General features: G+C 43.1%; 1 protein-coding gene across 1 annotated transcript in view; it reads left to right on the top strand.

The window, feature by feature from the left end:
* Positions 1-26,735, top strand: part of PHACTR1 (phosphatase and actin regulator 1) — a 554,037-nt gene that overhangs the window by 128,900 nt on the left and 398,402 nt on the right. The window lies entirely within an intron of this gene.

The raw sequence follows: 26,735 nt of genomic DNA, 5'->3' as shown, positions 1-26,735 counted from the left end.
TGCTCTGTACACTTCCATTTGCAAGGAGAAGAGCACAATATATATGAATCGAGCTTCACATATCACGATTTTCTCGTTCGTTAGGTCACTGGAAAAATAAGAATAATCTTTAAGGTGCTGATGACGAGATTAAAATGAAATTTCTAGCACGCCTGGGAAGAAAGTTAGTCTAATGGAATCGTTTAGTATTTGATGTTTACTGCAGCCGTCCAGCTATCAAAAAAGACTAGAACTGATAGTTTCTAAAATAAGCACTCTATTTAAAGAATTACACAGAGTTGGCTGGGAAGGAGTGGTGTAAACATTTCCATTTTACACCACAATTCATTTTGATAAGTATCTGGCTTTAGTTGGTGTATCTCCCGTGGGAATCATTAGGCACTGACAGTGTTCTTTTCTACTGATATTATCACTTAATTAAGCAGCTTACTTCAGATGCCTGAGAGCGTCTGCACCTTTATTTTAAAAATAAAAGAGTACTCTTTAGAACCCTCGTTATTATCTTCACAATCTACTTCAGTTTTATGGCTTCGTGTAAAGCAGTCATGAGTGGTTATGTTTATGCTGTTAGAAATAAGGAGTTTTAGGGGCTCCTGGGTGGCTCAGTCGGTTGGGCAACCGACTTCGGCTCAGGTCGTGATCTCGCGGTTCGTGAGTTCAAGCCCCGCGTCGGGCTCTGTGCTGACAGCTCAGAGCCTGGAGCCTGTTTCAGATTCTGTGTCTCCCTCTCTCTCTGCAACCTCCCCCCCCCCCCATGCTCTGTCTCTCTTTGTCTCAGAAATAAATAAAACATTAAAAAAAAAGAAATAAGGAGTTTTATTCTGTGATAACCATATAGCACTGTATTTCTATCCCTTAATGAGAGACATTTACAAATAAAATAAATAAAAATGCATATCTAAAACAACAGTAAGGAAAAAGCTATATTTGACTAGGAAAAATGCAGCTAAAAATTTAATTGAAAAATTTCTGAAAGCAACCAGATGGTTAATTTGCATTACACAGGTATAAGTAATTTAATTATTTAAAGCATAATTTCGTGTCTTCTCTCAGTATTATATGCTACATAGAAAAATCTTCAACTTTTGCCCACATTACTAAGAAAAATAGGTTATAAGAAGTGTGTCAATTTTTCTTGTAACAACAAGGTTGTAAGTAGGAGGCTGTGTGACCTTGACCAATGGCTCAAAGTTGTAAATTACTGATAATCTGTTCAAAGGGAAGGATGTTAATTTAAAGGATTAAAAATTATCTTAGCGTCTCACTGGTCAGGGCCTGATCTCCCGGTTCGTGAGTTTGAGCTCGCCTGGAGCCTGCTTCAGATTCTGTATCTCCCTTTCTCTCTACCCCTCCCCTGCTCACACTCTGTCTCTCTCTCTCAAAAATAAATAAACATTAAAAAGATTTTTTAATAAAAATACAGAAATTATTTGAAATAATAAGACACATTTTAATAAATGCACTGAAACAGTAAAAGTATTTTTTTCTAAATATTGCAAAACATCAACATGAATACACTGTACTTACTACTTGAGGAATTTCAATGTACCAAAGGCACAATGGACATCTAGCACATAATTACACATGTCTTCAGGGTTACAGTTTGACTTGTCTCCCCTTTATGTGCTGTCTGAAACAACCATTTTCTTAGCAAAGATGCTTTTTTGCTATTTGGGATGTAGAAAGACTTTGTGGTGATATTTTGATGCTCCAAGTATCTTGAAGTTGGAATCAGCGGCACCCCCCCTAGAGCGAGGCACCTGGGTGGCTCAGTCAGTTAAGCATCCAACCTTGATTTCAGCTCAGGTCATAATCTCACAGCTTGTGGGATTGAGCCCCGGGTCAGCTCTGTATTGATGGCACAGAGCCTGCTTGGGATTCTCTCTTTCCCTCTCTCTCTGTCCCTTTTCTGCTTGGGTGCACTGTCTCTCTCTCTCTGTCTCTGTCTCTCTCTGTCTCTCAAAAAAAAAAAAATAAATAAATCCCCTAGAGCAAGGAGAATATTCAAAACTTCCCCTTACTAGTTAAGAGCAGAAATCAATGTGAGTCAATTTTTGAAGAAATTAAAATAAATGTCAGTTCTGCAGCTCTACTAAGGACTTCAGCTCCGGGAGTTTGGACAGCAGAAACCTCACACATCTAGTGCTATGATTGATCTTCTTTTCACTGTTCCCATTTCGATAATTGTTTGGGAACCTGGAAGAAAAGGGGAAACACAAATGAGGAGCCATAGAATGGGTGATGATACTAGAAGGTTGGGGAGGTAGCCACTGGGGGAAGCAGAGCAAGAAGAGTGGAGGATAGCAGTCACACACACACACACACACACACACACACACACACACACCCAGAAACACCTTTTCCTTTTGAAGTTGAGGGGCAAACCAGTTGCTTGGAAACCATTGATTCCTTGTAAGTGATGTGTTAAGCCACGCCTCATAAATTGACATCTGGTTCCCAATGCCAATAAGAGGAAGGTCAAGGATTTAAGGCGGACTAGAGGAGCCAAGTTTTGCAGATATTCAGAGCGTGGTTAGCAAAGACAGGGCGCTGAGCAGTGGAGATGGCACAGGTAACTGACCTCATACTGGGTATGACGCCTTGACGATCAGTCAATAAATTCCCTTTGCCTTTCACTCAGAACAGGTCCATTTAATATTAGTATTTGTACAAAATGCTTTACATGGCCATAACTGTCCTTTATTTCTTTGAAGAAATAAATTGTAGTAGAAACCAAACATGTTTTAAAGTCAAAGAGATGTAGGTCTGAACTTTAGTTGTGTCCTCACTAGCTGTGTGACCTTGTGCAAAATGGTTGATGTCTCTGAATCCCGGAGTCCTTTTACGTTAGATGAAGTTTGAAACCTGACTGTAAGAATCCACTATCCAGCTATGAAGATCTGCAATCGTGTAGGCAAGTACACACATCTTGGTGTCCTTGATGATGCTACAGGCATTGTCCTAAGCAACGGGGCCACTCAGGTGAAGCATACAGACCGGGTCCTTGCTCCTAGGAGTTTATATATTGGTCATCAGCTTCCATAAATGATAGAATTTATTTATTTAAAAAAATGTTTTTAATGTTTTTATTTTATTTTTGAGACAGAGAGAGACAGAGCGTGAGCAGGGGAGGGGCAGAGAGAGAAGGAGACACAGAGTCCGAAGCAGGCTCCAGGCTCTGAGCTGTCAGCGCGGAGCCCGACGTGGGGCTCGAACCCACGAACTGCGAGATCATGACCTGAGCGGAAGTCGGACGCTCAACCGACTGAGCCACCCAGGAGCCCCTAGAATTGATCAATGTATGCAAAACACAGTCTCACAGGGTGAAGGGGATACTAGATGGGATAGATGTCATGTAGAGCCTGCAACGATTCAAGAAATATTTAAGGGAAGAAATAAATACGGGAGAGGGGTCAAAAGCAGCAGCAGAAGTTGCCGCTGGAGAAATCAGGGAAGAGGTGTCTTGGAGGAGAGATCAGGACCTCATTTGAAGGATCTACAGGCCTGAGAGAGGAACCTGTCCCCCTGTCAGCCATCTAATGGCAGAAACAATTAACCACAACGAAAGCTTGAGCAACAGCAGGCAACCACAGATGCACGAAGGGTCACTAGTTGGTTGCAATTCTCCCCTGCTGTAAGAGTCTCCCCTGCTATTAGAGTCTCTGTTTTTCAGCATTTTTTTTTTTAATTTACAATGTGATCACGTGCATGGTACGCTTGTAAATCTTTGCATGGTACAAGAGGGGAAGTGAGGAAATGCCCTGAGTTCTTTTGGCCTCTTTTCTTCTTCCCTAGATCCCATGATGCATAGGTGTCCCCCATCACATATGCTGCTGAGTCCTTTGTGAACCCCTCCCCCACCCTCTCCTTTGGACTTTAGTCCCTGTGGCCAGGCGCTGGCGCATTCTTCTGCAGGGAGAAATGAACGGAGAGCAAAGACGTCCACAGAGAAAAATCCCCCTAATGCTGAGCATCCCTTCTGCGGCTTTGCAGCCTCACATGGCAGGATCGTCATCCATGGCACAGAGGTACTTCACCTCCGGGATTACTGTTTCTGTTCGGCACAGAGACACTCTAACGTGCAGAGATTATTATCATATATGTGGCTTTTGTGCGCTATTTACAAAAAAAAAAGAAAGTACTGGTGAAAGGAAGATAACCAGTGAGGTTAATGCTTCTATTTAGCGTGCCCCCCGCAGGTCAGGGTACCAGATCCCCGTTTATTAAGTTGCTTCTGTGGGCGCTGATACGGAATTGTTCACATGCGTCCCTGCAATGCACGTTATCTTATTTCTTTTAAAAGGCCATTTGTCTCCCCAAAAGGCAGCATTCTCTTAGACTCTGCAAAAGTCACTTTGACTTCTTTATTCGACAGAGCTCTTACATTGCCTTTAAATTCCCTCTGACAGAATAAGGAATTAACTGTGAGCAGACCTCGGGCACCTGCTAAAAATATGTCTCTTTTTCCCACCGTATTCCAGAGTCAAGCCAATGAGGTGAATAGTTTTTTTTTTTTTTAAGTTTATTATTTATTTTGAGAGAGAGAGAGAACCAGCAGGGGAGGGGCAGAGAGAGAAGGGGAGAGAGAGAGAGTCCCAAGCAGGGTCTGCACTGTCAGCACAGAGCCTGGTAAGGGGCTCGAACTCACAAAAACGTGAGCTCATGACCTGAGCCGAACTCAAGTCAGACGGTTTCACTGACGGAGCCAGCCAGGTGCAAAGTGAATAATTTAAATGTAATCTGGTTGCAGATAGCAAAAATGAGGATTGTGGAAAGGCGAGAATCGATACCCATTTCGAAACCATTTCTTAAAAAAGATAAACAAAAAAAACCTTGAGGCCTATGCACTATGGAACAAAAAGGCTTCCACTTGGAAGGTTGATTTTAGCCCTCATGTTGGTATTCGACCAGGGTGCCTGGTGGACAGCCTGGCCCATAGGAAGAGCTTAATGAATAACTGCCCAGGGAATGGATTGGTAAATGTACCCGTCTGAGAGCACGATCTTAAAAGGTATGGAACTGGAAAATTAATCGTACTTTGATGCCGCAGGTCAGATACTCTCCTCTTGGGATTATGTCGCAAATTTCCTTCCACAGAGTGACAGTTCTAAGGGCTCTGTGCTCTGACAAATCACAGTGCCTTTCATAGTTTAAGGATCCCTACTGCTAGGCGAGTGCACCTGTGGGCGGATGCCCTTTTGCAGCAAAGCTTTGGGTAGACCCCGAGTCTAGCATTCAGACAGAACCCGCGGCCCGCACTGATGTCACTTGCTTACGGAACTCAGATTTCTGATGTGTAGATGTGGCAAGAGCTTTGGGCGCTTTTTATTGGGCTTTTCAGTTCTAAGTTTGCTTGTTAACTTCTGACGCGATATTGTGAAAAGATAAACTGAGGCATATTTAAAAATTCTAAGAGCTCGTTTGAGCCAAAATCCATTCAAATTGGACAACACCAGACCGGAAGTGGTGAGGGGCACTCTGTGACAGGGAGGGGCAAGACTTTTAGACAGAAGAGGCGGAACCGAGCCAGGAAATCGTTTGGTTGGCAAACGCTTAAGCATTTGCATTCTTCGAAAGCCCAGTTGGTGGCTTGTGATCAGTTGTTCTTGGGTTGCAATTTCTTTCTTTCTTTCTTTTTTTTTTTTTTTTTAATTATTGAGAGAGAAAGAGAGAGAGAGAGAGAAAGAGCGCAGTGGGCAGGGGAGAGGGACAGAGGAAGAGAGAGAGAGAGAGACAGAATGAGAGAGAGAATCCTAAGCAGGCTCCACACTCAGCATGAGCCCGATGTAAGGCTCGATCCCATGACCTCCGCTGAAATCAAGTCGGGATGCTCAACTGACTGTGTCACCAGGTACTCCCTACAGGTTTCAGTGTCTTAACCGTGAGGCATCTCCGGTTTAGGTTTTGGTTGGCTAATGTAGGCTACTAAGGCATTAAAGCCACTTTCATTGAAAGGCCTCCTTCTTTAATTAATTTAACAATAGTAACCCCACAGAAACTTTGTAACTATAGAAATTGAAAATATTACCACCTTAACCCAATGACAAATGCTCTCTCTGCCTGTTTCTCTTTGGTCCTTCTTCCATAGCCTCAGAGAACTTGGGGTAATTCCAATTATACTTTGAAGACCACTCAGCATCCCGTCTTTTTCTTTTTTTTCTAGATAATGTTCTATACAGACATTTTAAGTTGCTACATAGTCTTCCCAATTGTAAATAATTCTACAACCTGTTGTAATGACATTCAGTGATGTCATTTTAACATCAGTGCCCTGTGTGTGTGTGTGTGTGTATTAGCAGATATAGATAAATAGAGAGTTACGAATTCAATAATATATACACATATATTGGGAGGAACAGGTATATATGAATAAATAAAAGCCTCTCAACTATTTGTAAATCGAACACTCAGCAACCTCATCTTATGACAAAATACATGAGTCAAAAACCAAGCAGAGAGGGGCGCCTGAGTGGCTCACCCAGTTGAGCTGCCCACTCTCGGTTTTGGCGCGGGTCACGATCTCACAGTTTTATGAGTTCGAGCCCCCACATCGGGCTCTGTGCTGACAGTGCAGAGCCTGCATGGGATTCCACCCCTTCTCTCCCTTCCTCTCTCTCACCCCCTCCTCTGTTCACACTGTCTCTATCTCTTAAAAACAAAACAAAACAAAACCAAGAAGAGAACAAACCAAAAAGCTTTTTCAGTAGCCAACCTAGATGACACAGAGCTGATGAATCTTCATTATATTAAGCACTTGTAGTTCTTATTGAGAATCTACTCCTCTTTTTTTACGTGCAATTCTAACACACTTGGTTATTGGTTTTGATGTTAGTATTGATATTGACATTAATAATGGCTAGGATCTATTAGCCCGGAGAGAAGTGGTGAAAACGATTAAAACGACCGTGAAACCTCCATGAGAGCGGAAATCTGAGACCATCTAGGAAAAGAGAAAAAAACTTCAAAATACGTCCCAAAATGTTTCTGTGGTACAGTAGGAAGCTATTTAAGAAGTGCTGCTTTATATTCAGGAGACTATTTCTGAGGGCGAGGAAATACCTAATATATTTGGAGATATTTCCATCCAAATTTGATTTTGAAAAACTAAAGTGAGAGTTCGAAGGACCAAAACAACATTCCTCGAAATTTACCTCTTTAAAACAATTTGTTCCTCCTTGGGGCACTTTGGGTGGCTCAGTTGGTTAAGCGTCCGACTTCAGCTCAGGTCGTGATCTTGTGGTTCATGAGTTTGAGCCCCACATGGGGCTCTGTGCTGGCAGCTCAGAGCCTGGAGCCCACTTTGGATTCTGTGTGTCCCTTTCTCTCTGCCCCTCCCCTGTTTGCACTCTGTCTCTCTCTGTCGCTCAAAAATAAATAAGCGTTGAAAAATTAGAACAAAAAACAACGTATTCCTCAATGATACCATTTAACTGAGGTTTTAAAAGTATTTGTAATTTCCTATGTATTATTTTTTATTTAGGCTCTGATATACCTCCTATCCTGACGTGGTTAGGAAAGTATTTCCTGGAACAACAGCTGACCATTGGGTGATGCCCGTATATACACATTAGAGTATATACGCGTTATATACATCAGGAAGAACAATATAATAAATGATCCGTCATAATTGTTACCCTTTTTTCATGAATCCCCAACTTTAGGCTGGACCAATAGCGCATACTGGTTATAAACAGAGTAGAGTTAACCCACCTCATGGAGATCGAGACTGTGAGTCCACATCTTGACCTTTAACCGTAGAAACAATCACCCAGTGGTTTCCAGTGTTGGAAGATCAAGCCATGTCCATGTTTTCTGCTGATAGTCTCACCAGTATACACATACGTATATACACATATTTTAAATATGCTAGATTTTACAGAAACACATATACATAAGGGCAATTGGTCATTTTTCTTTCCTTCTAGTATCTTCTTTTCCCAAGCTCTCTTAGGCTCCTTTGGACTGAATCAAGGCACCAATTCATTTCTATTAACAATGCAATGCAACTGGGGTGGAGACATTTATTTGGAACTTTTATAGCTGTGCATTTAGAAAGGAGGGCGGGAGTGGAGTTTGATAAAAGGTTTCTCAAGACAATTGGTTTGCAACATGCCTGGGGATTAGCTCACTTTAAATGACATTTAATAGCTTCTGTTCCACATCCTGATAAACATTTCAGCGTAACTGATCGCTTTGAAAACAAGACATAGGAACTTGAGCAGACATGAGGAAAATAGCTAGATTTCTGGTCCTGAACTTATTTTCAAATGGCTTTCTGCTATCAGAACACTAAATAAATTCCCTTGAGAAAGAAAGCCACCTCTAGAGGAAGCAAATCTTTCTCTTTTCTTTCTTTTTCTTTTTTCTTTTCTTTTCTTTTCTTTCTTTCTTTCTCTCTTTCTTTCTTTCTTTCTCTCTTTCTTTCTTTCTTTCTTTTTTTACAGAAAATGTAAGCTTCTGGATTAATAGCTGAAAAATCAAAAGACATTCATTAGAGCCATCCAAATATAAGGAAATGGAGATTTTTTTTTTTTTTGCAAAGTACATTTAATCTGACCACCTCTAATTATCAATGATTATTCCATCTAGGATTTCAAAGACAGGCAGCATTCTTCCCTGCTACAACTCAAATTACTTTGCAGATGGTGCCTTGTTCCTTTCACACAACGCAATGCCCTGCAAAGCTTGAGGTGGATGCCATTTCTCCCCAGCAGGAATTCCCGGTGTGGCCAGTAAGGAGTCTGCTGAGTTAGATGCGGTATTTTCCCAGTTTGTGAGCAATCACAGAAATTCCCTGGGAGTGTGTGGGAGAATGGACCTCACCCTTCCTTGGAATTCTGGAAGACTTGGCAACAGAGGCACCATGGCAAGCTCTTAGGTTTCCATGGGGTGGGGGGGACCACGTAGGTGTTCGTCAGCAAGATCCACAAGCACCTCCCCGTATGATGCACCTGCTTGGAAGGGGGGGGCTGCCCTGAGTGGGGGGAGCAGGATGGAGAGGATGATGGGTGGTCTGCGGCCCTTTGTGGAGAGAGCCCAAGGGCAAACCCATCTGGAGACATGGTTTGTGAGTCAGATCTGAGGAGACAATGTAACCGACAGCACCCATCATCCGTCATTGCAGTGGCCGTGGTCATGCAGGAGAGTTAGTCTGCGGGCTCCTGGAAGTAAAAGGCTGAAGCTTAGGGAGAGACCAGGACTCCACTGAGCGGAAAGGGCAAGAACATGTGGGTTTTGAGACTTGGCTGTTGCCATGACTCGGGTGCTTTGCTGGAGGCGGGGAGGCCTGAGATCGCTCAGATTTCACCAGCTGTGACACCAACAGTTATGTTCCTAAGTATCGTACTCTGTGCCATATTGAATGGCTTCCCCATCCTCAGATAATCAGACAACAGTGGTGAAAAAGTCTTCCCTCTTCTGTCCCCAGGACTCCTATGAATATGTGAAATACAAAACAAAAATACACAGTGACCCCAACGTTATGTGAAGAGGTTTCGGTTTCAGGAAAACACATAAAAGTATGTTTCTTCTCATTGAATGTGTAGACTGCTTAGTCACTGAGATTTTGCTGGTGACTTTGTTCTATAAAAATCAGTGCCTGCTTCTTTCTCCTGGAAGGGCTTTGAGATCTAGGGAGTCCCCTGTCTTTGTGTCCCTTGTCCCAGCATGTCACAGGATTTGACTGTCAAGACTGGAATTGGCAGTGTTGAGGATTCAGTTTTCCTTTTGCTTCAGTCCAATTTTACTTCTTCATCTCTACTCCTTTTTTTTTAAATTCTTTTAATGTTTATTTATTCTTGAAAGAGAGCAACAGAGCATGAGCAGGGGAGGGGCAGAAAGAGAGAGGAAGACACAGAATCCAAAGAAGGCTCCAGGCTCTGAGCTGTCAGCACAGAGCCCGATGCAAGAACCTGATGCACGAACCACGAGATCATGACCTGAGCCGAAGTCAGACACCTAACCGACTGAGCCACCCAGGTGCCCCTCCTACTCCCCCTTCTTATCCCCATGCCTACCCCATCCTGGATCTCCTTCTTCCCTCTCAACATCTAGAAGCTTCTAGAATACCAGTGGTTGCTGACGCCCTAGCCTGATAGCTACTTCTCCTTCTCTAAATTCACTGCAGCTACTCCTAATAGATGCTTTCGCTTTTTCCTACCAAGCTCGGATACAGGTGTAAAATCTTTCCCAAGCTGTGCTCCTGGCAGCCACCGCTGATAAATCAACTTTGCACATGAGATGAAATAGATTTGCCATTCCTCCCGTGAGACATCGCCTGGAGAAGAGAAATTTACTCCATCATTGGTCCTTTCATTAGCAGAAAACCTCTTCCTATCTCAATTGGATCTCAGGGTCGGAGGGCCTCATTCACTATTTGTATCAGTTTCCATGAGCTGCTGTAACAAAGTACCAAAAACTGAATGACTTAGAGCAATAGAAGCTTATTGTCTTACAGTTCTAGAGGCTAGCAGTCTGAAATCGTGAGGTCAGCAGGTTCATGATCTCTCTGGTAACTGTGGGGTGGGGGGGTGGGTCGGTCCTTCCTTGCCTCTTTTATTTACTGGTGTTTCCCAGAAATCCTTGGCATTCCTTGGTCTGTAGATACATCAGTCCAGTCACATGGTGGTCTTTCCTCTGTGCATCCTCGTATCACCTTCCCTCTGTGCCTGTCTGTGTCACAATTCTACCCCCTTAATAGGACACCAATCATGTTGGATGAGGACACATCCTAATAACTCCATTTCAAATTCCTTCAATCTGCAAAGATCCTATTTCCAAAGTCACATCGTGAGGCACTGGAGTTTAGGATTTCAACTCGTCTTTTGGGAGGGGGACATAATCAAGCCCACAACAGTATTGCGATGTCTCGTTTCAAAACAGCCCGGGTGGCTCAGTCCCTGAAGCGGCTGACTTCAGCTCAGGTCACCATCTTGTGGTTCGGGAGTTCAAGCCCGCATCGGGCTCACTGCTGTCAGCACGAAGCCCGCTTCAGATCATTTGTCCTCCGCTCTCTCTCCCCTGCTCCCCACCCCCTCAAAAATGAATAAACATTAAAAAAATTTTTTTAAATACCCATATAGTATAAATCCTCCCAATTTTATGAAATGCTGTGTGCTTGCACATCTAAAGCATTCTACCATAGCCGGATTCCACAAACTAGATGTGATCATTCCACACTCATGCATGGGCCATAGATCCACGTAAGCATGCCCTTGGATGGGCTGACCAACGAAAGTACTTAGTATGTACCAGGGAAGTGGGGGCTGGGCAGGATATGAAGAGTATAAGATGCATTTTGGATTTCATTTAGCCTACCTCAAGAAAGGCTTGGGAGATGATACATAGATGCAGGGTTAAATAGCAATCTCGGACATTAGTAAGGTAACACAGGGAACCACAGTACCGTTGGGAGTGGTGCTGGCTTGTAATGGCATTAGAAGACATTATTGCAAGGAAATACAAGAATACCCAAATCTTGCAATTAGTCAATGCCCTGCAGGTTTCCTGAAGAAGACGGATATAAGTGATAACAGTCAAAGGCAATAAAAATACTATGTTATCATTAATTACACACATACCCAATAACTCATAATACAGAGGGGTGGCAAAGCCAAGTGGAACAGACGATCCCACGCCTGAGGAATGTTACATATTTCCCGTAGCTCAGATGCCACATACTTACTCTAAAGCATTTTGAACTTTAAACCCTAAATTTTCTTTTCTTCAAAAAAAGAGAAACTGTAAACATTATGCAATGCTGTGCTGAATGTTTTCTTCTCTTGCCCTGCGTATCATGAGCTTTGGCACTACGCTTGGCAGCATTTATTGGGGCACCGGGGTGACTCAGTGGGTTGAGCGTCCAACTTCAGCTCAGGTCATGATCTCACGGTCCATGAGTTCGAGCCCCGCGTCGGGCTCTGTGCTGACAGCTCAGAGCCTGGAGCCTGCTTCGGATTCTGTGTCTCTCTCCCTCTCAGCCCTTTCCCTGCTCATGCTCTGTCTCTCTCTGTCTCAAAAATAAACAAACATTAAAAAAACATTTTAAAAATAAATAAACATTTAAAAAAAGTGCTCCCGGGTGGCTCAGTCAGTTAAGCGTCCAACTTCAGCTCAAGTCATGATCTCGTGGGTTCACAGCTCATGGGTTCGAGCCCCACGTTGGTCTCTTTGCTGACAGCTCAGAGCCTGGAGCCTGCTTTGGATTCTGTGTCTCCCTCTCTCTCTGCCCCTCCCCTGCTCTCTCTCGCTCTCTCTCTCTCTCTCAAAAATAAACATTAAATTAAAAAAATAAATAAATAAAGTATCAATGACCCACTGTGCAAGCAATGGCCCAGAGCTGGGACGATTCATACCTTTCTCCCTTCCTTCCAGCCTACCCTGTAAAAACAAACACAACTAACAAAAGAAAACAACAAAAATCTTACAAAGGGAAATCACAAACTCAATCAGAAGAACCTGACTTAAGAAAGACATGATACTCAGAACTTCTACAACTTGTTTTTGAAATGCAAACTGCTCATCCATCCATGCCAAAATAACAACAGTCTCTAGAAATCATTGACTCTTGGCTCTGAAGAGTCCCCTAGAGGTAACTAAATGCATCACCTTGCTTTGACAGTGCTGGACATAGACCATTCCCTACAGACTGTTTGCAACCTGTGTCCCAAAACCTCTAGGCGGGAACTCCTTGACCTCCGTTGGAAACCTTTTCTATCATATCACAGCCTGAATTATCAATAATTCATCCTTACTTCTAACCTAAGTCTCCGGCATTGCCCACCGCACAGGACATATATTAAGGACATATATTAAGCACCTACTAAATGGAAAAAAAAAATACATGCATTTTAGAGTGTATAAAAATCCAATAAGAAACAGTCCCAGCACTTAAAAAGTTTAGTCTGTTGCAGAAATGGGAGACCTATGGCAAGGGAATCACCACTGCCCCTGTTTCTTGCAGACATTATTAATTGATCACATTTTTCCCCCACTGGTGGACACAGTTTCTGAAACCTCAGCACAACATCTGGGCAGCCCAAAGACATTGATCAAATTTGGCAGAGGAGAGAAGATTGATTTGTTAACCTCAGCTGGCACGTCACCAGTAATTATACATATATATACACACATATATATATGTGTTTGGGGGAAGGGGAGAAAATATACACATATATATATGTGTGTATATATATGTATATATATGTGTATATATATATACACACACACACACACACATATATATATATATATATAGAGAGAGAGAGAGAGAGAGAGAGAGATTTTTTTTTTAAGGCTAAGTAGAGATTCAGATAATGTGTGGACAGAATGAAAAGAAAGGACAATTTATTCCGAATGGCTGAAGCAGAGAAGGCTTCATGGAGGAGAAAATATTTATTTATTTTAAATCTTTATTTAATTTTGAGAGAGAGACAGAGCGTGAGCAGGGGAGGGGCAGAGAGAGAGAGGGAGACACAGAATCCAAAGCAGGCTCCAGGCTCTGAGCTGTCAGCACAGAGCCCGACGTGGGCCTCGAACCCACGAACTGTGAGATCACAAAGTCGGACACTCGACCGACTGAACACCCAGGCGCCCCTGGAGGAGGAAGTATTTACATAAGACTTTACAGAGTGACTATGATGTCAGTGGGTACAAGTTTGGAGCATGAACATTCCTGACTGGGACAGCATAGGCACATGGCCCATGTATGTAAAACTGTGTGTATTGACAACTACATGTGATGGGTTTCTTGGGTATATATAAAGTGGGAACAGATGTAACTTAGGGTCATGTTATTAGAGACCTTTAACGTCAGGCGAGCCTGGGTGGCTCAGTCGGTTAAGCCTTTGACTCTTGATTTCGGCTCAGGTCATGATCTCCTGGTTCATGAGTTTGAGCCCCTCATTGAACTTTGGGCTGACAGTGCAGAGCCTGCTTGGGATTTTGTCTCTCATTCTCTCTCAACCCCTCCCCTGCTCATGCTCTTTATCTCTCTCTAAAAAAATGAATAAACTAAAAAAAAAAATTTTTTTTTAAAGACCTTCCATGTCATAGGAAATTTAATTGTTTTTCTTGAGTTAAGGGACGTTTGGGCGAAGGGGAGAAAATATCAAACATATTACTCTAATCAATTCTTCTATTTATTGAAAAACATTTTTATAATGTTTATTTTTGAGAGAGAGAGACAGACAGAATGTGAGCAGGAGAGGAGCAGAGAGAGAGGGAGACACAGAATCCAAAGCAGAATCCAGGCTCCGAGCCATCAGCACAGAGCCCGATGCGGGGCTCGAACTCACGAGCTGTGAGATCATGACCTGAGCTGAAGTCAGACGTTATGTTTCTTCTCTTTCCTCAGATGTAGGGTAGTAGGCCAAGCTAATGGGATGTATTTTTGGTTGACTCGTTTGTCTCATAGGATATTTGCGCCTCGTTAGCATCTTCCTTGTTTCTGTCAAATCCTGATAGAACGCTTTAGTGTGTACCTATGGAAGTGTCACTGTGTGATGAATGGCTTTTGTCCAGGGACTTCCTGAATACCTTAGTTTTTGAAATTTGGCTCCAAATCTGAAAACGACCTGAGAAGAATCTGATGTGAAAGTGAATGGGAATACAAGTTCAGAATTTATCACTTTGGGTACTTCCTGGCAGAGTGACTTAACAATGAATTCCTGATTTCTGTTAATTCTAGACCCGTACAACCCGGAGCACAGTAAACCTTAAAATTAATAGTCACAATCAAAAGCTGCTAAACTAGAATAAGAGTGTGACCAAAGGCTATATATATGTGTATATATATATATATATATATATATATATATGTATATATATATATATTTTAGTGATGATGGTTTTAAGGGAGGCTACTGTGGAAAGCTCTGCTAATCTGAATCCAACTACTGCCCTCTCGTCTCGGGTCCCCGGGGGAGCATAATTGTTTAGGCTCTTCAGCTCCTTAAGTCACTGTCTATTTACTTTTAATTCCACAAATTCACTCTTTCTTGAATTCTCTGAAAGATAACTACACGCACGAATGCACACATCACGAATCTTCCTTTGCGATCAAATATACAAGAGCCCTCTGGTTACAGAGAACCCGACTTCCTCCTGCAGTTTTACCATCATGATCACCAGGACTGCCTCTTAAGATCCTGAGGTCCTCCCACTTTGGCTCCTTTGCCTCCACCAATTCTTGGAAGCCCTGGGGAAAGGGTGTCGGCTTGAGAAACAAACAAGCCAGGAGCACCCCGGGACTTTCTCGTCTTTGCTAAGGACTAGAGACAGAGAATGGGCTCTCCTGAGCCATGGGACCCAGGAAAGGACCCTGCGACCGTCCTGAAGTCCCAGAATCCTTCTCAGCCTGTGAAAATGGAAACCTCCTCATGTGTGTTCTCCGTTGAAACTAGGGATGACTCTCTGTGTGGAACGTTGTGTTTCAAACAGACTCAAGTCGTCAACTGAGAAAAGTAAAATCTCCCAACACCGAACCTGGAAAGCCATCTCCCATTCTCATAAGCAGCTCTGTGTAAGAAGCAGATCAAATGCTGACTTTCTTCTTCACAGGATGCTTGTATTTATTTTCCCTATTAGCTAGTTCCTGCCTGTGGGCCACAATCAGATGGGAATTCATTGCTTAGATAAAAATTGGGTCAAGTGTTGTCCTAAGAAAAAGATCCATGAATTACACCTACAGCACTTAAAACCCAAGTTAACATAGTTCTGTGTTCATTAAAACAAAACAAAACAAAACAAAACAAAACAAAACAAAACTAACATTTTTCTAGGCAGAAATAGTATTCAACTGGTGATAAAAAATAATCATGCTGAATCAGCTAACAATATGAGTTTGTGGTTTGCGTTTTTTTTTTTTTTTTTTTCAATCTCATCAAAGCCTCAGGCCATATCTTGTAGCCTTCCACCAAGATTAATGCCTCTCAGGACTGGTTATGATTCCCCTGCTCTTAAGACAAGAGATTCAATCACCCTGCTTCAGCTAAAGTCTGTGGACACAAAATAAGGGATTTGTATTCACAAGATCTGGGCTTAAGTCCCAAATTCACCATTGATTTATTCACTGCAGTCTTGGTCAGGTCATTTGAATCATCCAACAGACAAGTATTGAATGCTTCTCCCATGCCAGCTCCTGTTCTAGGCGTTTGGGATGCCAAGATTGAAAGAGATAGCCTGATCGCAGAGATACGCAATGTAAGAGTTAAAATAATGGAGGTTGTGGATGTTGGCATGGAATGTATACAATGAGTTTGGAGAAAGACTGGGAAGGCCTTTTAAAGGGACCTCACAAGGTGACAGGAATATTGATGAATTCTCCGAGACTGTATGTCACCTTTCTCATTATAGAAATTCTCTTTGGTCAGGGTCCCGCTGCCCATGAGGGTTGGGGAGGTCAACATATGCTGATCATACTACGAGAAAGCTGAAGAATATATATCATAAAACCCATTCATTGGAGTGCCTGGGTGGCTCAGTGGGTTGAGCTCTGACTTCAGCACAGGTCATGATCTCATGGTTTGTGAGTTTGAGACCCATGTCGGGCTCTGTGCTAACTGTGGAAACTGCTTGGAATTCTCTCTCTCTTTCCCTCTGCTTCCCTTCCTCACTTGAGCTCTCTCTTTCCAAAATAAAGACAAAAACATAAAAAACCCAATTCATTAATTTGCAAGGAAATATATAACTTCCCAGGGGACTGGATAATCACAACTGAAGCCTTAATTTCTCACCTGTCAACATGGCAATAATGATAATATCAATACATTTCTTAGATATTTTATACGTGTGTGACTAAGTTTGGAGATCCAAGTTTAGCCATCAAAATATCTACCATTCATTGAGTGTTGAAACCATTGAGTGCTAACCATGGATTCTTCTATGGAGTCCTTCCTCAGTGTCAAGATGTAAATATTAGTATGACAGTTTTATAAAGGAGGAAACTGAGGTTCAGAGAACCTGAATAACTCATTCAAGATCACACAACCAATAAGCCTCACGGCCAACAAAACCTGGGGTGTTAGACAGTAAGTGTACAATTTCCTATGAAATAATAAAAATGTATCTGTAAGAACTTGAGTAGCTGCAGACACCTTTACAAGAAGGACTTGATTAGACGTGGCAAGAAACAAGAGGGAGCTAATGAACATAACTGCTGGTTTTAGATGTTACTGGCTATTCTTTTTTTACCACCCACACGTACTTTTTTTGCCTTTTGAAATATACAGCACTTGCTATATAACCATGAAGGAACCATCCCAAGCCTTCTCTATATCAGTGAATTACACAACCAGTATATGTATTATGGTGCATGCGTTACAAATATAGTAATTTATAGCTTTTCCTTCCTGTTCTATACATATTGGTAAGGCTTTGCCATGGCTTGTGTATTTCAAGCATATTTCACAATTTCAATATACCAGTGGTGTGTACTAAACGATATTGAAATTCGATGCTAAAAAGGTGGATTTTATGTAGACAGAAGTCCATGGGCATTGAGAGAAGATAGCAAGGGGTTTTTGGTGCTGTTTGGGTGTTCTTTTCTTTTTTTTTTACAGCAACAGCAAACACCCTTTAAGAACCATGTGTGCAAACTTCAGTCTTAGGGAATAGGGCTATGAATTAGACCATCAGCCAAGGACCCTGTTTGTCCCATGAACGCTGATTGAGGTCTCTCCTTGCTTATGAACGGTGCCTCATTACCCATATCTTTGTACCCTGGCCCAGAAACAATGTGTTCACCATCATTAACCAACATGGACTCTAATACATAAGGACAACAGATGTTAATTCCAAATGCACAAGAAATTCTCCAGAGCGAACCCTTTACACGTGGCTGGTATTATTAGACACGGGGCTTTTAGGGCTAGGAGGCTCCAACATCAGTAAGGCACCATTGGGTTTTCTATAAAAATTCTTAAGCATGGGTTCAAAATGGTATCTTAAGTGTACCATTGTTCCAAGGCTATGATGTAAGGATTGCTTGTCAGTTACAAGATTAATTGCTGGTGTATTACCTAAACGGTACCACTTTTGTTGGGCAAGGCAGGCAACATTATAAAGTAGATTTACAGTTTTAGACCACTTTCAGAATGTCGTTACCCTGAACATGTGGTCCACAGACAGGATGCCATTGCAGGGCTGTGCCTTTCTTCCCCAAACGGCGCACACACTCTTGATAATGCTGGTGACTGAAAACTATTTCCTCAATAAATTAGAAACGAGTTTCCAAAATGTAGACATTTTTGTCTGTGTAGGCGTTTAAAAGTAAAGACGGGTGGACACAGTCCTGTCTCACATTGGACATCGTGAGCTTTTAGGGACTTGAGCTGTTAGGAAAACGTCACGTCTCGGATTTCTTGACAGAAGAGTCCCGTGAAGAGGCTGAGAAACGGTCACCCAACACTCCCGTTCAGAAGACGAAAGGCAGTATGTATGCGTTAGGATCTGCCAGTGTGGATCTCGTTTAGACTGCGCGCAGGCCCTGTGAAACAAACATATGCAAATAATAACAGCAACCCCTAGTCTTTCTTAGGCTAGAACAGCTAAGACACAAACCTCAATTTGAAACACGCATGTTAGCTATGTGTGCTAATGAAATTTATGTTGAGTTGAAAAGAAGAAACAGAGAAGCTGAGCAAACGCTTCACCCAGTGACGTCCCATCACTGCACTCTTCTAGACAACCAGGTGATCTGCTGTTAAAGGAATACATCTATTGAAAGAGCATAGGAGCTCTGTGCCGTGTGCAGACGAGGGACGGTTCTCCTCTTTGTTTTCCTTACATCAGCTCTGAAAATGCAGTTTACACAAGTTTTTCTTCTTGGTGGTTTTCTTCACCTTCCCTTGAAACCCATAATTAGTCATACTCTCCAGTGTACAAATAATAAGTGTGAGATTCTAACCTCATCATGTCTGGCAAGCTAGAAATCAGATGCGCATTTTGAGCAGAGTTCAAAACTGGCCCTGTGCCACGATAGCTAATTTTCTATTGCATCAGGTTTAATTAACACTTGAGATAAATTGGATGGTATGTACATATAAACACGTTTATATGTATATTTGTAAATACATATGAATGTATATGTATGTATTATGTAGTGTGTATATGAATATATGTGTATATTTGTAAATATACGTGAATGTGTGCATATATCTACCTTGCATAAACTTTATACAGATACATACATAGTACTTTGCACATACTAATATACATTAATTAGTGTATGTATAATAATTGGTGTGTATAACATACACTGTAACACACGCTAATTTCTAAGAGTATATAATATGTATAATTGCGTATATATCAAGTGTTATACCAAGAATTATTTATATGTTGGTGGAGGTAAAAGCAAGAGGAATCTACAGATCAATCAGATATAGTGTGTGCTTTTCAAGAAGCTTGGGGCACCCGGGTGGCTCCGTCGGTTAAGCATCCGACTTCAGCTCAGGTCATGATCTCACGGCTCATGGGTTCGAGCCCCACGTAGTGTTCTGTGCTGACAGCTCAGAGCCTGGAGCCTGTTTCAGATTCTGTGTCTCCCTCTCTCTCTCTGCCCCTCCCCTGCTCACGCGCTGTCTCTCTCTCTCTCTCTGTGTCTCTCTCTCTCTCAAAAATAAATAAACATTAAAAATTTTTAAAGAAGCTTATATTGTAGTAAGAGAGACCAACAGGAAATCCAATATCATTGAAGGGAGTGAATGAAAGATAGGAGCCAGATGGAAGGAGGAAGGCCAGTGTACGGGCTGAGTATAAAACAGCTACCCTCAGTATTGCAGATGAAAACACCAGTGTTAGGGGGCAGGCAGAACCGCGTGGCCTTGATCACGGAGCATCATACTGAGACATCAGAAAGAAATAACACGGTTGGAGTCACAGCCAGGTCAGCTGGAAGGCACTAGAACTGGGGAGCTGTGAGGAAAGAGGAAATAAATGCATCTCTGCTACCCTTATCAGGGTCACTAGCACAGACGGAGTAATGGTACTGATCACAAATGGTGCTCTGTGAGAAGAGCCGCATCTCACTCCTTTCCAAGCCCGAGATAGGAGGAGAGTGGTCAGCGGTCTTACCATCCCGCCCTCAGCTGCTGAGAAGTCCAGCAGGGTCTAGGCCCACACTTCAGCTGTATTGTCACCTACCACGGGGTCATGAGGCACCCGGTGGGGCTGAGAACAAGGAAGAAAGGCGATTGAAAAGGTTCTACTTTGCTTGATGTGTCTGGACAACCGAGGGACTTCTAGAGGCCAAGAATATCTCTGTGTGCTTTCCATTGGCACTTATTCAGAGAGAGCTAGGATATTGATTAGCCCACACCAAAATTCGCAGTGGCCGAGGAGACCCCTGTGCAACCAGAACAACTGGGTTACAGTGGATGGAATGACGGTGTCCACTTTGGAAGGTATGGATTCCACCCTAGTACTACTCCTCACCAGCTGTGCCCTTGAGCAAGGCATTTCAGCTCCCAGAGCCCCAGTTTTTTCACCACTAAATGGGGACTCTCAATATTCCAGGAAAGGTCTTCATGAGCTCTAAGGTTTGGTCATTTGACAGCATCATTTACTAACCAATAGTGTAAGTAGAGAAGTTATGAAATTGGAATCTTTATTGTTATGTATCATTCAGCTCAGGTTGCTGTAATAAAATACCACCGACGGGGGGCTTAAACAACAGACCTGTATTTCTCAGGGTTCTGGAGGCTGGGAAGTCCAAGATCAAGGTGCCTGCAGGTTTGCTTCTGGTGAGCGCTCTCTTCTTGGCTTGTAGAAGCCTGTCTTCTTGCTGTATCCCCACATGATGGATAAAGAGAGATCTCTGGTGTTTCCTGTACGTATAAGGCACAAAGCCCATCATAAAAGTCTCACCCTCATGATCTCACCTAAACTTGATTACCTCCCATCGCCCCCCCCCAAAGACCATCACATTGGGGATTAGGACTTAAACATATGAATTTTGGAGGGAAACAAACCTTCAGTCCATAGCACCGTCATATTGAGATAACCATTGTTTTATTAACCCAAAGAAAAGAGGCAATGACCAGAGATTATGAAATGTCTGGAATGATTTCTTCCCTGTGAGCAGACCTAGGCATGGTAAGTGAGGAGCAGAAAGGTTGGCTAGTATTGTTTGACTTTCTCGCATGATGCTAGGTGTCCAGAATCTGGTACAACATGCAATATTTTCTGTTGTTGGTGGTGATATCCAGGATTCTCAGTTGTCTGTCTTTGGCATAGAGTAGAAATACAAAAGGTAGACTCAAACACCTAAATTCTTCGTGTACCTTATTAATCCCCGAGTGTCCATCACAAGTCAGGAAGATCGGGCGCAGGTACGTTAATTCAGTGTTTCTCAAACGTTCGCTGCGTGTGTGAGAGGGGTCGTCTGAGGGGGTCGTCCAGATACAGATTCCTGAGTCCCGTCCCCAGAATATCTGATTCACTTGGTCTGGGGTGGAACCCGAGACCCATATGTTCCCCGGTGATTTCAATGCTGCTGGTTCAAAAGGATGATGTTCTTTCAAACTCCATGTAACTAGGAAAGGAATTACACCTCAAACCCGAGTCTTTAACTTCTAAGAAGTAGGGCCTTCAGCGAATCTGTCCTTTTGAAAGATCACATGAAAACTCAGGAGACAAACATGGAGGTCGCCACAGACCAGCATGTAGGACTTGGTTTCCATGAAAGGTTTCCTCAGTAGCTTAGAGGATTTCAGATTTGATTTCTGTAGCCTAGCATTTTATAATCACTGGCCTTCTTTGTTCTTGATTTTCTGCTGTGTGTCATTGACTGAATAGTCTTCATCTCGACCTGCATAACTGAGTTTGGCGTGTTAGTGCTACGTAGGGGTAGGCAAGGGCAGGAAGTAGGGGGAGAAGAAGTAGAAGGTCAGGTGAAAAACGCAGCTCCATTTGCCCAGGTACTGCCCCAGCTTTTAAAACAGAAACTTCCCCTATTCCAGCAAAATCCTCAGCCTGGGCAAACCAGGAGAGTTGATCACTCTAGCAGGACAGCTTGCCAATGAAGGGTGGGGAGAAGGAAGGATCGTGACTACTGATCATGTCGGTCATACTCCCGTTGCTGCTTCAGACCGGTGAAAGCCTGGAACAGTGATGGTATCATGAGAGCAGAGAAGTATCTTTCAATGCCGATGAGTTGATTTGACAAATACCAGCAAGGTCATGGCTGCTGCCTTCCGCCTAGATTCCAGTGTGAGGCTAATGTTGGAATACCATGTAACTGCTTCATGGGTCCACATGTGTGAGATAGCCCCTCCTCCCCAAGCTCTTTTCATCTTCAGTTCCCCAATCTTTTCACTCACACTGCTGGACACCTTTGTACGCTTTTACCTTAGGCACTGTGCTAGCTGCTCGGTAGTCAGAAGCTGTCCTAAAGGGTCATTGTGGAAGCTTTCTCATTCTCCGCTTATCGATGCTATTCAAATATTATAGTTTGCAAAGTTATAAAATCAAGGGTTTTAACTCTTTGGTTTTCCAGGACAGTCCCACTTTCAGAGGGCTTCTTACATTGTCCCAACAAGTATCCTTGGCCTCATTGAGTTTGATGTTATATATTCCTCCAGCTATAAAGCCTTATGATTCTGTCCCCCCCCCCCAATGCAAATGATCCAATAATGAAGTTCAGCGGGAGAACTTGAGCTCTTGGCCCTTTCTTTTTTCCTTAGAAAGGCACTCCTTTCCAACAGGAATAGCTGAAGGGGACTCCGAGTTACCCTCTTCCTGATTCAAAGAGGGATACAGGAAGGAGATACACAACTCTTTCAATTATGTCTTACACCATCTGTGAACAGGCATCGTACCCAGCGAATTTCAGCCTAAGCAACAGTTTTGGGGAAGAACCATTATGGTAAACAATATCAAAGAGTTTATACTTTCACTCTGTCTAAGTAATTCAAGCTGATGGTGGTGTTTGTGATTGCAGACTTAACGCTTCTCACTTCCTGTCATCCAGAACAAATGGGACATCAGGCGAGCAGATTTCATGTATTACAGGATCCGAGCTTTTCCTGGTAAAGGAAAGAAGTTAGATAAATATTTTGGTTTCAATCCTGGGTTCTCTTTAACCTCTTCCTCTCTGTCCACTTCTCCACCCACATCCTGGCTGAAGGACTGGTTCCTTATAACTCTGAAATTCTCCCATCGCTTCCTCTCTCCCCAAAAGAGAATGGAAAAGTTTCAAGAGCTCTCCCCCTACAGCCCAGCACTGCTATTCTTTCTGTCAGAAGGAACTGATGCCTAAAAAGCTCAGCCTGCACAATCCTCTCTCCTCCCACACACATGCCAGTTTTTGCTGGTTGAGTTGGGGTAATTGAGAAGGCATATTCAAAATGTTCCATTTATGTTCACAAAGGTTAAGGAGCCTCCGCAGGTTGCCTGACTTCCCTCTGCAAATAAAACATTATGCAAGTTGCCTTGCTGAAAAAGACTCAGGGCTTTGGTGGCAGAAAAGAAACTTCAACAATAGATGAGAGGTGTTTTCTGCAGGGTTGTGTCCAAGGGAGCTAAGGGGCCCGTAGGTGCCAAACTAGTCTCTGTGTTTGACTGCTGTTGAACTAAAATAAAGCTTTCAAATGAAACACATGGTTACTTATGGGTTAGTGGGCTAGATCTCCACTTTCCAAAATGCTTTCATTTCTCCTCCTTTCCCTCCCTCCAATCACCTTTTTGTTCACAAAGTTTTGAGCGTAGGTAATAGTTAGGAACTGGTGGTGGAGAGAGAGAGAGAAGAGAGAGAAAAAGAGGAAGAGAAGTACAGAGGCAGAGGGCAATAAAAAAGAAAGAGGGAGAGAGAACTGGACGTAAACGTCCTCTATTCTGGGAAAAATGGCTGACCCCTATGAGGACAGCCCTCCCAAACAGGGTAGTCAGGATAGAAAACTGAAGGAGGCACAGAAGCTGACTTATGTAAGTAACAGACTAGAGAATCACAGGATTTAAGGGGGTGGGAAGTAATCTAGTTTAACCACTAGCTTGTACAGATGAAATGAGAGGAGAATCCAGGAAAGATTTTTGTGGCTTGTCTGGGCTCACATGGTTAATTACCAACACTGTTATTTGTAAGACTATTAAGCTGCTTCAGGCACAGTTGGAAAAAAAAAAGTATGTCCCCAGTTGTGGGTTTTGCAGAATGCTTGGGAAAGGGTTCCTTTTGACCACCAGTCTGGTCATTTGTACTGGTGGTGCCCTAGTCTATTCAGTTTGGAGGTCAGGACCCAAATCCAAGTCCTACGACCCCTGTGCGGCTCTCTGACCATAATGGGACATCATATCTCATGTATCTGCTGCTCCTCAAGGGGCCAGAGGAGAGATGCACCTCACTAGGCTCATTGCAAACTGGAAATAAAAGTACCTAACTGTTCAGATCCTTCCAAGGATTAAATGAAAAGTCATTTAGCAGATGCTTGTTGAGCCCTTCCTATTTGCCGTGCTATACTAATTCATTTAGTCCCTTGGTAACAATGATGATTCCAGCTCAGTTACTGTCCCCACTTCACAAGTGAGGAGCTTGAGGTCCAGACAGGACGACTGGCTGGCTCCAGATGTTAATTAATGCGGCGTTCGACAAAATACTGTAAAAGGCGGAATTCAAATGTTGACATCAGCCATCTGACTCAAGAGACCCAGCCCATTATTATCACAGCCCTATTCCAACGCCTGGCATTTGACAGCTCTTCACAAAATACGAATTCACTTCCATTATCCATAGGAAGACTTTTGGAGTGGTAGTGACGTGGGTTGCCAGATGGGGAGTGATAGATCCACAGGTTGGGTTCCCCCTCCCTTTTGTTTCCTACTTGGTTTAGGTTGATTTTTGGAGAAAGGAAGGAACGGGAAAGGAGGGTCCTCTATTCGTGTGGGTAAAGCTGTGCGACAGTCTGGGACAAGTATGGGACAAGTCCTCTTTGTTTCCAGAGGAACATTGCCACGCATCCACGCTCATTAATGTTCTCATCTCAACTCACATATTTGGTGGGAATTAGTTCATGCGCAGACCCATACATGGAGGGTCTGTATGGGTCAGACCCAGCACCACAGCTCTGCAATTCCTTAAGGAACGATAGCCGTCTTTTTTCCCCCTTGGTTTTCATGATGCTCTCTGAATCTATACTTTAAAGACGGATTCTGTATGAAAAGACATTTCTGGAGATGTCAAACTCAATAGAGAAGTGACAGGAGAGGACACAAGAAGCAAGGAGGGCGGGGGAGACGTGCTTACAGTCTATCAACATGTGTAGCTCAAGGCCGTCCATCATTTCCACCAGAATAGCACCAAGGCCAGATCATGGATGTACCGAAGAGAAACATGAAGTGGAAGGAGGAAGAAGAGAGTGAGGGAAGGGAACAGAGAAGAAAGTTGTCACATACCTTCTGAATATCCTGAAAAAGCAAACGGCATGTCCTTGTCTTTTCCCAGAGGATCAAGGATGCAGGGAGCAAGAAACAGTTCATGAAAACCTATGGACAGTTTAAGATAGGCTTAGGATCCAGACACTGGGCAGGCATCCTATTCATTTAGAACAAAGGGAAATTAGTATCTGCTTGGCAGTCCCTTCACCAAAAGCCAGGGACCTCAATTCTAGCTATAGAAACACTTCATAGAACCTCTTATAGGTGAGAGTAGCCTACAACTTGCCCACTGCTAAGTGCCAAGTCTTGGGTAACTTGTCCTCATTAATTTTCTTTCTAATTAATAGCGAGCATCTTCCCCTCTTCATCCAAGTCCCTTCTCACTGCCACCCACATCCGCCTTCAAACCTGCATCTACCTCTGGGGTATGATTGTGCTTCAGGTATAATAACTAAGCCATGAGAGAGACTCACAGGGCTTTGATAGATTCCCAGCCTGGAGCTGACGGTGCTTCCCCAGGGCATGCAGAATGGCAAACAAATTCAATATGACATTCAGGTCCTTGTGTCAACAATCTCCACCTAATAACCCAGCCCCTGTCCCACCCCCACACCATGTACCCAATACATCTCTACTTCATATTCCCTGGATTTCGACTGGATAGTCCAGCCCTGTCTTAACCCTTCGTACCTCTCCCTGATGGCCCAGCCCTATCCCCAACACACTGCGCCCCTACCTCCTTATTTAGCCCTCCTGCCCACTCTTGTACCACAGTAATGGTCCTACTGCAATTCTACATGATGGTCCAGCCATAACTCCCACCCCTCAAACTCTACCTCAGTTCCAGCCCTAACCCCTACATTCCAACTAAACTGGGCTCTTCACTGTGTAGCAAACACATCTCCTTTCTGCCAACCATGGTGTCTGTTAATGTTCACTCTTCCCAAATGCCCTTCATACTCTGTATTGTCGAAACTTTACCACCTGTGTGAGATCCTTTTGATCAGAAGTTCCCCTTTCGTCTTCTCTGCCCATGGTTCTTTTCATTTGCTTGTGGTACTTAGCACATTCTGTTTTTAGTTATATGCATTTGTAAATATATCGCCCCCCACACAGAAGATCGTAAAGGCAAGGGACTTGGGTGCAATGCCTCAGATCCTTTTAACACATAGTCCCTGAGCCTCTCCTCTGTGTCAGCCGTGGTCCAAGGTGCTAGGACTAGAAGGTGACTAAGACATGGTTTTCTAGGACCTTATTTTGTAGCTTGGTACTTTATATGCCCCCTAAAGTTCCTGGAAAAGGGCCAGTAACAGGTCCTCAGTACATTTTGTTGGATAGGATGAAAGGGGGAAAGCAAATTAGTTGGCTGA

This window comes from Panthera tigris, chromosome B2 (assembly GCF_018350195.1).
Source record: "Panthera tigris isolate Pti1 chromosome B2, P.tigris_Pti1_mat1.1, whole genome shotgun sequence".
Lineage (NCBI taxonomy): Eukaryota > Metazoa > Chordata > Mammalia > Carnivora > Felidae > Panthera > Panthera tigris.
The sequence above is the reverse complement of the archived record's forward strand: the minus strand, read 5'-3'. Positions and strand labels throughout refer to the sequence as shown.